A 12,040-nucleotide genomic window follows, 5' to 3' on the forward strand; every position below is an offset into this window, starting at 1 on the left:
TCCAGTCTTTCGGGTTCATCTCTCAAAACCAACTGGTCCTTTACTTGATCTGCAAGGGAATTAACAAAAATACCCTTGAGTGCCGCTTCATCCCAACCCACCTCCTGCGCTGCCACCTGGAAGTCGATGGCGAACTCAGCCAACGCTCTCCTTCCCTGTTTGAGGGTGAGTATCTTCTTAGCCGCTTCCTCCTGCTGGAGTGGTTGATCGAAGACTCTCTTGAAGTGACTGAAAAAAATGGCATAACTCAGAGACTCAACAGGGTTAGATGCCAAATATGCATGCGCCCAGCGCAGAGCAGATCCCTTTAGCGAGGTAACAATATAAGTAATCTTGGAGGCAGCAGTAGGGAAAAGGGAGGGGGAACGACTAAATGCTAATTCACACTGGAGAGAAAAACCACCAAAGTTATTAGGATTACCATCAAACAGTTCAGACGGACGGAAGTCAGGCTCTCGGATCCCAGAAGATAGAATTGTGGGTGGCTGAGGATTCTCTAAACGAGCTGGAGGATTGGAAGAGGCAGGTGAGAGTTTGGTTATGATTTCGCTTAAAGCATGACCCATACCACCAAGTTCTGTGAGATGAGAATCCGTAGTCCTTTGTTGTTGCAGTAGCTGTTGAAGCTTGGTTTCAGTAGATTGTAGGCATTCCTTTAAGGAAGTCTGTTCATCATCTGAATTGTTCTTCGACATGTTAGATGGCTGGAACATACTATCATGAATTGCTTAGATAGTCGAAGTAGAACAAAACCAGAGAATGAAACACACTCAGCACACAGGATAAGACGGTAAATGAGGTTTATTTCTAATGTAGACTTTGTTTAAGGAATCTTGAGCTGGAGTTGTCCAGAAGCCAGAGGAGGAGGAGGTAAACCCAGGAATCCAAGGAGAGAGAGAGAGAGTACTGGTGATGAGAATATTTACAGTGCAGTCCTTAGGAGGGAGTATTACCAGATGTTGGCAGGCAGGTAGGCAGATAGGCAGGTCGACAGGCAGACGGATAGGCAGACAGACAGGAGTCCACATAACTGAGGTTATGTTCCAGCAAAGGTCTGTATCAGCAGCTACCTTAAGAAGCCCATGAGCTCATTAGGAGAATGCGTTGCAGCTGCAGACAATGAGCTGCCAGAACCAACCAGAAGGGGAGGAGCAGAGATCCTACAGTTTCAAAACATTTTCACATATATAAAATAAACATTTGTGTTTGTGCAAGAGTGATTAATCTGTCAAATTAAGGTCAAAGTTCCCCCACCGTTCGGTGAAGCATCTGATTAAACAGTGACATTTAGCGTGGTTTTGGTTAATAATGATCAATTATTAATAATAATTTACTAATTGTAATTATTAAGTGCTTTGAGCTTCCCAATCACAACACCAGAGGACATTTTTGATTTCTATTCATAAGCAATGATTTTTGATTTAGAAATGATTTTTCTGAATTATGATTTTTAATTACAATTTTTGATCAATTTTAAGTTATTAATTGATTATGATCAAGTATCATAATCCATACAACTTCAAACTACAACAGTTTGTCAGCTGCTCTACAAGAGAAAACAAAATGTTGGATTTGTTTTATACAAATGTCAAGGACTCATACATCTCAAACCAAGACCTCCTCTAAGCAAATCAGATCAAAATCTTATTTTTCTCTGCTCAAAATATAAGCACCTTGCTCAGAGGCAACCTGTAACAAGAAGCTGAAGAAGCCCTGCGAGGTTGCTTTTAAGGCTACAGACTGGGACTTACTGTGCCAGCCACATGAGGAAGACATCAGTGCTATGACTGAGTGTGTAACCAACTATATAAACTTCAGTGTGGATAATATCATCCCCACCAGAACAGTGAGATGCTTCCCCAATAACAAACCCTGGATCACCAGTGACCTGAAGGACCTGCTAAACAAGAAAAAAATAGCCTTCAGAGAGGGAGACAGGGAATTATTGAGGAGTATACAGAAGCTGTCGGAGTTCTGGGAGTTTCTTTCTGTTCACCTGTTTTACCTGCTACTAACCCCATCCAACCTCTAGATGGCACCAGACGCACAGTAGGAGCTGAGTCCACAGGTGTTCTCCATCACCTAGGAGAGGAGCTTTAGTATCCAATGTTGCCAACACCTGAGTGTTAACCCACAGTGCTAACTCTAGCTGGCCAAGACAAGTCTCCTTGTGATTATTTTCTTAGTACCTACCTTCTCGTGTCCTCCTTCCCAAGTTACCTCCAGTTCCGATCCTTCTCTCTCTCTCCACAAGAGAACATCACGGATTATCTTCTCAGTTGGCTGCGTTTGGGTTTCAAGTCTCCTCTCGCTACCTGTAAACGAACCTGGCTCACCCTCCACCGTGCTCCCCTCCAAGATCATCCACCTGGTGCCACCTCCACCTCAAGTGCAAGTAAAACATAATTACCTGGACCTTTAACTCTCTTCTCATCTCACTTCTCCTCCCTCCTGGTGGATCTCCTAATCACCCTCTGTTGGATGGGTGCAAAAACTTGTTATCACTCATGTAAAAACTTTGTGTTGCAAGGCACCTACACTATGCCTTCCTCCCTGTGTGTGTGAATTATTGTTATCTCTGTGTGAACCAGCCTCCTTTCTGTCTCACACACACACACCCTGTCTGAACTGTCTGTTGAATTGTGTATATAAATAAAGAGATAGGGTGTCAAAACTTTGTAGTTTCACTGCAAAGTGGGCTACCCTTGCTGCAAGTAACTCTGACTGTATCGTTCTTACCTCTGAGTTGACTAAATAATACCTAACATTTATTGGTCCTTCGTAGCCGGATTCATTCAATAACCTTATTTCTCTTTGCTTTAACAGTGACTCTGGGATCCGTGGGGGAAGCCTGACGTCGAGTGAAGCACCGCTGCACAGCCTCCAAGAGTGGCTGAAAGTCCAGGTGTGTGTGAATTCACACCTGGCCAGTGGGATATCGCCTTCCTCGGCGCGGGGTGACTCTCACAGGGTCCAGAGAGTCACCAAGAAGTCAACTCCAAGGTGAGACAGTTTTAAAATACAGTTCATAGGAAAAGTACATAACAGTCGTTGGTAATGCGTCGCCGGTAAGGACGCTGCATTGGGATGGTTTTATTCCACCGTGAAAGGAATAGTGACAAATTTGGTACAATCCCGCCGTGAAGGGGATTAAAGAAAATGACTGAGGATTATTCCCCTGTGAGGGAATAGAATAAGCGCTATATAAAATGTTGGAATAATTGAATAAAGATTTGTCTTATAGTTTCTCCTATTCTTTAACTTGACTATTTGATCTTATAACCTTTCATGATGTATGTGTGAGTAAAGGATGTGTGAGTTTGTCTGCAGGCAAAGATCATAAATGGAGCTGAACTAGCAGAGAAGGAAGCAGTCCAGTTGAGGAGGTCATAAAGATGAAGGCTGATTACACTCAACAAAAAGTCACAACTGACCCTACCAGTTGTAGGAGACTGTGGGAAATGTGTTGTTAATGTATAAAGCTGTTTATGACCTGTTTACGATGCAGCTGTTGTTTCCCCCCATCCTTTAGAGAACAATGTTTTTGTAAACTAGGGACCCCCGAAAGACAATAAAAAGAGGAAGCGGTCGGATAGGCTTCAGAGCGGTGCGAGATCTGTAACTGAGCAAATCTTGACTGTCTCTCCTCGCAAAGCGAGTAAAAGGAACTAATACTTTGTCTCTCTTTTCTTTTTGTGTTGTTATAAATATTGTTAGGTTGGTTAAACCTGACATAAATAAAAGAAGAAAAGTACTTAAAAGTCGTTGGTAGTGCGTCGCCGGTAAGGACGCTGCATTGGGATGGTTTTATTCCACCGTGAAAGGAATAGTGACAAATTAAGGTAGGGCCCCCCCAAGAATGGGGCCAAATAAAACGACTAAGGGTTATTCCCCTGTGAGGGAATAGAATAAGCGCTATAAAAGTAAAAAGAATGGAGTAAATTGAGCTCATAAAATAACACCAAGTTAACTTAGAAAAATTACAAGGTACCTGAAACTAACTGTGTGACTGTGTTGTGTGTGTATGGAGGACTAAGCATTTTAATAGAATCATAGCAGGATTCTGCTAGTCCTGTGTTTTCTTTTGCCCAGATTAAATCTACGTACTGGTGACTTTGGAGATTCAGGTCGGATTTCATTCCAGAAAATTAACACCGCTGCGAATTAGTCGCAGTAGAAGGGCGTGTTAATGTCCTCTCCTTAAAGTCTCATGCCAGTGACCTTTTATCTGGGACATTCATACTACAATTAAACTAACATAAAACATAATGGGGAAGAAACAAAGTAAACTAATTGACTTAGAAGGGGAGGTAAAGTTTATGGAGAACTATGTAAAAGGAGCAGGTATGATCTGTCATAGATGGAATAAAAAACATGGGTTTTTCGGCAAATTAGATACAAAGGATGTCTTAAAATTACAAGGGGATCTAAAATTAGAAATAATGAAAACTAAAAAGAGAAAAATAACAAAGAACAATGGGGAAGGGACAGAGAAAAATCTCTGATTTAACAGAAATATGTACACGATGGAATAAAAATACGGATTTTAAGGTAACTTAATTATCACTGAAATCCTAAAACTACACGGGGATCTTAAACTGGAGATTATGCATTCAAAAGATTCAAGAGACAATAAAAAACCTTGCCAGATTATAATTTCAAAGGGGACTTTTCAGTCCCTGAGTGCACATAGTTGACAAACAGATTAAAACAAAAAGATGAATTAAAAAAACAACAAGAGCAGCGTTTAACTGACATAGCCATAATACTGAGGCCTTAAGAAAAGCACAGAAAAAAACTTTCAGCTTATCTGAAAACAAATAACGGGGGGCGGACCGCCACCCATCCCAGTTTAGAATACCAAGGTAGCCCCAAATTATAAAGACTAAGAGATGGTTTTAGAGGATGTGGTAAAAGAAGTTAAAAGAGGAGGTGACAATGTGGACAACATGGAAACTGTCCAACTGGACAACCCAGTGAACAATGACTAGAGAAGGGAGAACAGAATGTTGTTAAAGAAGTAATCTGAGAGTAAAATATTTTGTAGGCAAGCATTAGTGAGAAACAGGTGCTTTAAAAATCATTCTATGGTGTTATACTACCAACAATATCATGATAAAATGCAAAAGATTCATTTTACAGGGAAATAATTCCATATTTGGCTCAGATTGTGTGCATTCTTGATTTTTCCTCTTTGAGAGAAGTTAAATTTCAGCTCTGTGAAACGACCTTGACAAAGAGATGCAGCTGCCTGAAAACAAAGATAAAACTTCTGCAAACAGCAGAAGCATGTCTCTGCTGAAAGGTCTGAAAGAAATTGTAACTCTACCCTGCATGTGTCAAACTCAAGGTCCGCGGGCCAAAACCAGACCCCAGAAGTTTAGTGATTCTCTAGAAGTAGAGCCTTTTAATATGGTGATTGTGTGCTTGAATGTTATTTTGTCAATCAATAAGCAGTTTTGTCTATATTCTGCCACAATCTGCCTTTTGAAAATGTTTTGAATCTTGCTCTTTATGTATAAAAAAAAAGAGAAAAGAAAAGTAGCAGGACTCTTTCTCTATCTAAAGCAGGATCCACAGGAGGTGATACCGAACCAGAAGAGATGGACATCAGACGGGACCCATCTCAGACCACTGACGGAAGGACATGACACACACCCATTTCTGCAAAATTACTGGTATCGTTATGTGTATGACACAGCTAAAACTCAAAATAAAACTGATTGTTATGTGTGTTCTATAATGCCCGTGCATTCCCAAGGCCCCACTATATATGTCAAAGCTATGAACCTCACCGAGACAAGTTGCGCCATATCAATGGGCCTGATAGGATATGCAAATAAAAAGTTATTTCTTAAGCCAGACCAATCTTTCAGTAACCAGAGATTAAATTACAGTTGTGACCCAGAAAACTGCACTTGCGACAGAAAACAATGGCAACCTCTCAACATTACAGGGAAATCAGAACCATTCAAAGCATATGTAACAGACCCCGGAAACCATCGACACTGCATAAGACAAAATATTACAGGGAATCATACTCATTTTGTAGGGAATACTACGAAATGTAACTACTTCTACACTTACAGGAATAATCCCGGAAACGGCACATACTGGATAGAAGGGGTGGCATGGTTATGTGATAATAACGCTTATGTACTTCCACCCAGTTGGTATGGTGTATGTGCCCCAGTTTTCACATCAGATCACACTGTGGTATTTAGTAAGCAGACTATAGTTATACCACATAGGAGATCAAAAAGGGAAATAGATGTTAAACCACATGACCCCATTTGGGGAACAAATGTCCCAGATGAATTTAAACTTTGGTCTAAAGATGATAAAACATTATTATCTCTCTTACCCTGGTTAAGTGTGGGCAAATTAATGCTGCGCGTGGAAACTTTAAGTTATCGATTTGGATTGTTTCTAAATAACTCCATAATAGTAGAAGAGGGTCAAAACACAGAAATGAGCGCTATGCGAGCCATGATAATTCAGAACCGCATGGCTTTGGATATTCTAACAGCATCAACGGGGGGCGTTTGTGTTCTATTGAATAACACCTGTTGCACATATATCCCAGATAATATACACTCTGCAAACATAACGGGAGCATTAAACAACCTACGGAATCTGCAAAATGTCATGGCACATGACCACCCAGATCCTAACTCTTCTTGGTTAGATTGGATGCTCACAGGAGGATGGATAAATCTGTTTAAGGTTCTCTTAGTTGCAGTAATAACATGCATGGGCCTTCTGTGTCTCCTGTCAATATGTATTATCCCATGTTGCAAATGCATGGTACAAAGTATAGTAACTCAGTCAGTCACAGTGGCATATGCAACACTGAACCAGGTAGAAATGCACGAAAATGAAGGGGACGATTATGATGACATGTTGTAAATAAATCACATCAAAAGCCTGAGTGTACTCATACATTGTATTTCATAAAATGACCTTACAGCAGAAAATCGAAAGAAGTTGTTGTTTAAGTGAAATGAGAAAAAGTACAATGATGACATAAACAGGGCAGATTTTTAAATACCTTTATTATGTTTCACTGTTTTCATTAAGTATTATTCTTTTATTTTTATGATTTCAAGTATTATTCTTTTATTTTTATGATTTCAAGTATTATTCTTTTATTTTTATGATTTCAAGTATTATTCTTTTATTTTTATGATTTCAAGTATTAATCAACATTCAACTTTTAATGGTTGCCGAGGGCGGCGGGACCGTATGAGTATTTCCCACAAAATATAATCTGTTTACCGTCCGTGGGTCATACAGAGTATTTTTCTTATTTGTTTTTTTATTAAATGTTTTTACTTGTGATAAAAGGAGGGACTGTTGGATGGGTGCAAAAACTTGTTATCACTCATGTAAAAACTTTGTGTTGCAAGGCACCTACACTATGCCTTCCTCCCTGTGTGTGTGAATTATTGTTATCTCTGTGTGAACCAGCCTCCTTTCTGTCTCACACACACACACCCTGTCTGAACTGTCTGTTGAATTGTGTATATAAATAAAGAGATAGGGTGTCAAAACTTTGTAGTTTCACTGCAAAGTGGGCTACCCTTGCTGCAAGTAACTCTGACTGTATCGTTCTTACCTCTGAGTTGACTAAATAATACCTAACACCCTCTGTAAATATATCAAGATAAACAACCCAGAATATTTACCATTGATCCCTTCTCCATACAGCGGCGAGTTCCTGTTTCTCCAGTAAACAAAATATTTCTTGATAAACTTGTTAAAACATTTCCTGCTTTAACCCTGCATGTGGGTCAAAGCAGCTAGAAAAACGATGACAGAACACTCAGGTCCTATCTGACCCAGCAGATACACTAAGGAGGACTCTTTCAGTTCATAGCCTCTAGCTAACAGCAGAGTATCCTGACTTAACTTCAGTTCCCGAGGAGTATATGGATCTATAACAGGTCTTCAGTAAAACTAAGGCTCTGTCCTTACCCCCTCACAGGCCATACGACTGCACCATTGACATTCTCTCTAGGGCAACCCTGCCCTCCAGTATGTCTCACACCCTGAACGACAGACCCTCGAAGAATATATCACTGAGTCCCTAGCTGCAGGCATCATTTGTCCCTCATCATCTCCACTAGGGGCGGGTTTTTCTTTGTGGGGAAAAAAGATGGATCCCTTCGTCCATGCATTGACTACAGGGGACTAAATCTTATCATAATCAAGAACAAATATCCTCTTCCACTCATCTCTTCCACATTCGAACCTATACAAGATGCTACCATATTTTCCAAACTCGACCTCCGTAATGCTTACCATCTCGTCCAAATCCGCCAGGGGGACGAATGGAAAACAGCTTTTAAGACCCCTTTAGGACATTTTGAGTATCTGGTTCTGCCTTTCGGCCTCTGTAATGCCCCGGCTGTATTTGAGGCCCTAATGAATGATGTCCTGAGGGATTCATCGATTGTTTTGTTTTTGTGTATTTAGATCGCATCCTCATTTACTCAAGAAACCTCTCAGAGCATCAACACGTCCGCTTGGTCCTTCAACGCCACCTAGAGAACCATCTATATGCAAAAGCTGAAAAGTGTGAGTTTCACAAGACCTCTGTTACCTTCCTTGGATTCATTGTAGAGGGTGGGCAGGTTTGTTCAGATCCAGACAAGATTAAGGCTGTACTCGAATGGCCCACTCCTGACTCATGTAAACAACTTCAACAGTTTTTGGGCTTTGTCAATGTTTATAGAAAATTCATCAGAAGCTACGGTCACACTGCAGCCCATTAACTGCTCTGACTTCCACAAAACACCTTTTTGAGTGGACTCCACAGGCAGATGCTGCTTTTCATAAGCTCAAGGACAGTTTCTCTCAAGCCCCGTCCTCCTTCATCCAAACCTGTCAAAACAATTCCCACTAGAAGTTGATGCATCTGATATTGGAACAGGGGCTGTGCTATCCCAGGTTTCTGACTCTGATGGCATACTTCACCCTTGTGCCTTTTTCTCGCGCAGATTCAATCTAGCCAAGAAAAAAAATATGATGTGGGAGACTGAGAACTCCTGGCAATAAAACTGGCCCTGGAGGAGTGGCGTCATTGGCTGGAGGGCGCTGAACACCCAGTTGTGGTATGGACAGATCATAAAAACCTAGCCTATCTTCAAGCAGCCAAACGCATTAACCCTCGCCAGTCTCGTTGGTCCTTTTTCTTTTCATGTTTTAACCTCTCAATCTCATACAGACCTGGTCCCAAGAATATCAAGCCCGACGCCCTCTCTCGACAGTTCTCCCCAGACAACTTTCACAAGGAACCTGCTCCCATCCTACCGCAAAGTTGTGTTGTTGGAGCCCTCATGTGGGATGTGGAGAATTTGGTATCCAAGGTGCTCAGAAATGAACCAGATCCTGGAACTGGACCCCCAAATTGGACTTACGTCCCATCTTCTGTCTGGTACCACCTGATCCACTGGTTCCATTCGTCCCTTCATAGAGACGTCAAAGAGTATGTACAAGCCTGTACTATTTGTGCTAGAAATAAGTCCTCTAACCAACCACCCGCAGGACTATTGCAACTTTTTGCAGTGGCCCTGGTCACATATAGCCCTCGACTTTGTCACCGGACTTCCCACTTCAAGAGGTGTGACCACCATACTCACTATTATCGACCGTTTCTCTAAGTCCTGTCATCTCATTCCCTTCAGAAATCTACCTTCTGGCCTTTAGACAGCTCAACTTCTGGTGAAGCATGTTTTCAGACTCCATGGCATACCTCTGGAGATACTCTCCGACCGTGGACCTCAGTTCATAGCTAAGGTTTAGAAACAATTCTGCTTGCCACCCTTGGTCTAATGGTCAAACGGAGAAGATGAATCAAGAGCTGGAATCCATCCTCCATTGTTCAACATCAAACAACCCCACAGACTGGAGCCAATTCCTGCCATGGATTGAGCACGCTCATAATTCTCACACTTCTGCTTCCACAGGTTTCTCCCCTTTTAAAGCTTCTCTGGGCTACCAACCACCATTGCTTTCTGGTGACGAGGAAGAAATCTAAGTCACTTCTGTGTGCCATCACATCCGTAGATGCAAACACATCTGGACAGCCACCGCACAAGCCCTTCAGCGTACCGCTGAGCAGAACAAGAAGTATGCAGACAGGAAAAGGGTTCCAGCTCCCCAGTACCAGCCTGGTCAGAAGGTTTGGCTCTTGTCACGTGACATCCCTCTAAAATAAATGTCCAAGAAACGTGCCCCCAGGTTCATTGGCCCGTATGAGATTGAGGCAGTTATCAGTCCTTCAGCTATCCGCCTGAAGCTTCCTTCGAGTCCCCACATTCATCCAACGTTCCACATCTCCCAGATCAAACCCGTCATCACAAGTCCTTCTTACCCCCCGGCCGAACCCCCGTCCACCCCACCTGGGATTGGGGCACCCAGTCTATGCAGTCCGACAGATTGTGGATCCCGTCAGCGGGGTCGCGGTTGGCAGTATCTCGTCAACTGGGAAGGCTATGGTCCTGAGGACCGCACCTGGGTGCCCTGGTGTTTTATCTGTGACCCGTCTCTCATCTCTGACTACCTCTCTTCCCTTCCTTCCAATTCTTCTGGGCCGCTGAATCACTGAAGCGAATGCTGAATTGCCATTCCCATCCGTGGTGTTACAAGACTACTTCGGAGGAACATCTCTGGAGAAATAGAAGCTCGCGGGCGGGTTTACATTTCCTCCACATTGGCCATTCCCGGAAGAGTTTGAAAGCTGAAAACCTGTCTGATACAAGAAGATTAGAAGATCCATATCCTGATTGAAGGGATATCGAAGTGTTTATGCATTGTTTTGATTTGCTGTCTGAATACTGTTGAACCCCCGAAGTACGGTTGCGCTCAAGAACTTTAGATGTGTTTTCGTCTTGCTGATTGCCAATCAGCCAGAAGTTAAAGGTGAACTTTTAGAAGTTTTTCATTCGAACCAAACCACCGTCTGCGGTTTGGGCCTCGTGGCCTGGCTCCCCCTTGTTCCATCATTTTAATACTCTTGAAGTTTTTCCACCGAGCTCTTGCCTCAGAGTTTCATGACCCTTTGTTCAAGATTTGGGGCTATCAGCTGTTAGTGGCTAAGGGGCTGGCTGCTAGATGCTCTGGGTTTGGAACGTGGCCCTAGCCCCTTTCGAGACCCATCATGGAGAAAGGCTTCACCTTGTAGTGGTTCTGTTCCACTTTCCAAGTTAATCCAAATTGTTGTGTTTTTTACATTTGTCCTTATACTGCTGGTTTGATCTTCATAGACACTCGGTGCGCACATATTTCCTCTTTTTATTGTTTTTAGTTTGTCATGTACCCCTTTTGTAGAATAGTGCATGCACAATTATGTGGAAGTTGATGACCAGAAAAGTCGGTTGTAAGAGGGAGTATTGGTTTAATGAACTTTCACATAAATAAATAGACAGTGTTTGTGTTTATTTTGTGTAAGAGCGATTATGTAGGGGTTCTGGAGTTCTCTGTTTTCTGTGCCTGCTAATTACATTCTTCAGTCACTAGATGGCACCTGGAGCAAGGAGGAACTGAGCCACAGGTGTTCTCCATCGCAGTCACCAGCTGAGGAGCTTAAATACCCCAGACAGCCAACACTCCAGCGCCCGGGTTTTGACCTTAATCGGTAACTGTGGCTGGCCTTATTCCTTTGCTCTCCTTGTGAAAGTTATTTCCAGCACTTACCTTCTCGTGTCCTCCTTCCAGGTTATCCTGTGGTTCTGTACCCAATATCCTGTTCTGCCACCGAGCAGAGGATTCTCTTTGTATGTCACTTCCAGTTGGCTGTTTCTGGTTAAAGGCTCCCTTGGCTCTCCAACGAACGAACCTTACCCACCCTCCAACGTGCTCCCTTCCAAGCACATCTACCAGGTGCCAATGACCACCACCAAACAAAGAAACAACTTACCCGGAATCGAACTCAGACCCATCAAAGCGGACCTACAACAAGAAACAAATCGGTTAGTTCCATCCACGAAATAATAAGATCACTTACTTACCTCCAGACTGGAACCATCTCCTGCCA

This window comes from Girardinichthys multiradiatus, chromosome 7 (assembly GCF_021462225.1).
Source record: "Girardinichthys multiradiatus isolate DD_20200921_A chromosome 7, DD_fGirMul_XY1, whole genome shotgun sequence".
Lineage (NCBI taxonomy): Eukaryota > Metazoa > Chordata > Actinopteri > Cyprinodontiformes > Goodeidae > Girardinichthys > Girardinichthys multiradiatus.